Source organism: Penaeus japonicus, unplaced genomic scaffold, assembly GCF_977035675.1.
Source record: "Penaeus japonicus unplaced genomic scaffold, GWHDUDI00000001_assembly GWHDUDI00000031, whole genome shotgun sequence".
NCBI classification, from domain to species: Eukaryota; Metazoa; Arthropoda; class Malacostraca; order Decapoda; family Penaeidae; genus Penaeus; species Penaeus japonicus.
The window spans coordinates 11442926-11445199 of NW_028234433.1; positions in this window are offsets into that span (position 1 = coordinate 11442926).

Below are 2274 nucleotides of genomic sequence, written 5' to 3' on the forward strand. Positions count from 1 at the left end.
TAGACCAGACCATATATATATATATATATATATATATATATATATATATATATATATATATATATATATATATATATGTATATTAACATACATGAGATACATGATTACATGTGAAAGTAGTCTTTCTGTTGCTACATCTTATATTTGAGAGGTATATGTTATGACAGATTTACTACTCTTCACAAGGAAGAAGGTTGGAGATTATGAAACACTTATCACTTCACTATCAATATATCATAAATCATGATTCATAACAATATATACAAATACAATAAGGCACGAGATGTATGTGCAGTAGATAAACACGAAGACCTACAAGCAATACTAAGGAGATAGGAAATATATATATACATATATATATATATATATATATATTTATATTTATACCAAAGAACTAAGATAAAACACGTGACAATGTAGAAGTAGAACGAAAGTATGTCGGCAAATGTTAGATACCAGTTCTACCTGACTGACTTGGACGGAGGGCCGTTTTTTTAAACTTCATACCGGCCCGAAACAATACCCTACCAACCCGAATATGAAAAATCGGATTAGTTAAACGAAATTCGTTTGGGCTCGCCCGAAGATATTTTAGCCACCCTAACGAAAAAAATTGCGATCGGCTAACCCTCCCCAGAGCCGTTCCGAATCGAAATTATTATAACAAAAAACAAAAAGGTTCTTCTCTAATAAAACTAAAACATTTATATGAACCGACTGTATTTTAATTCATACCATAGGGGGCTTTGTAAAGTATCTCTTAATCATCAGATATTTTGTTGGAGACTTTTGTTGACACCATTGAATTTTGGAACACATCAACAACGTTCCGCGAATAATCAAAAACGAAACCTGTCTCCTGAGCTCTTATCTACGACTTCGTGTGTCAAAAGTCAACTTCAACGCCGAACTAACGACATCAATAACACATTTAAGAAGGTAAGAAGCACATAAGAAGTGGTTAACGTGTATCTATAAACATATTTAGGCCAGAGAGGTGAAGGTACTGTTAGCCTGTACAGTGTCCTGTAAGTTTTCTTGCTTCATCAGCTATTATCACTCCCACTTTAAAATAATTATTAAATAAAGGGCAATAAGTCATTAAAATGTATTTCATCATGATATTATCATCCTTTAATATACTTGGATTATATAGAATCAATCTAAACCTATACTTGATGTCACATTTAATGGAAAATCATGATTTATATTGTGCCAAGTAATAAATTTATTTAGGATTTAAGTGTCTCTCTTATATATTAGATGTTTTCGTTATTTTCTCTTAATTTAGTAAAAACTATAGTGCAATGATTTATATTTTTATTTTAAGTTCATGCTATCAAGCAATTGCTCAGAATATGACTGATGAAACAATTGTGTGGCCTCCATGCTTCATGCTCTGGTAAATGCCAACAAACCTCCCCTGTATATTTGAGAAATGATGTAGTATAAGGAAAGGTAAATCCCCTTTTTTACAGGTAATAATGGAAGGACTGCAGCAGCTTGATAATGTGGACCAAGTTGAGGAAGTGGAGGAGGTCCGTTTGCCACGTTAAGTGGTCAGAGATAGAAGTGATCCATTTGTCATGCAGTCAGAGAAGGAGTTCATGAAGCGTTATCGGCTGCCAAAGCAATGCACCAGAGACCTGCTTCAGAAAATCAGCAGAAACTTGCCCACAGCAAGAGATGGCAGAGGTAATTATTCTTCTTTCCAAATAATGCTGCTTATACAAAATATTATTAATACAAATATGATATCAAATGTGTATACCAATGTATGTGTGGGGAATTTAAACTATGGTGCTGATATATGTTTTCTATCTTTTTAATAGGTTGCAGCATTCCACCTCATATGCAGCTTTTGACCTCTCTGCGTTACATGGCATCAGGATCTTTTCAGCTAAGCATTGCAGATTGTTTAGAAATGTCTGTTGCATCAGTCTGCAAATATTTAGCGTATGTCACAAGAGCCATAGCAGCGCTGGCACCTGAATATATTCAGTTTCCATCACCAAGCAATGTTGCAGGATTTGTGGAAAATTTTCAGTCAGTAGCAGGCATGCCAGGGGTCATTGGATGTATTGACTGTACTCATGTACCAATTCGTAGCCCAGGAGGAAATGATGCTGAAAGATACCGTTGCAGGAAGGGGTATTTTTCTATCAACGTGCAGGGTATTTGTGATCCAGACCTCAAGTTCACAAATATCATTGCCAGTTGGCCTGGCAGTGCACATGACAGCAGGATTTTTGACAATTCAAGGATATGCCATTT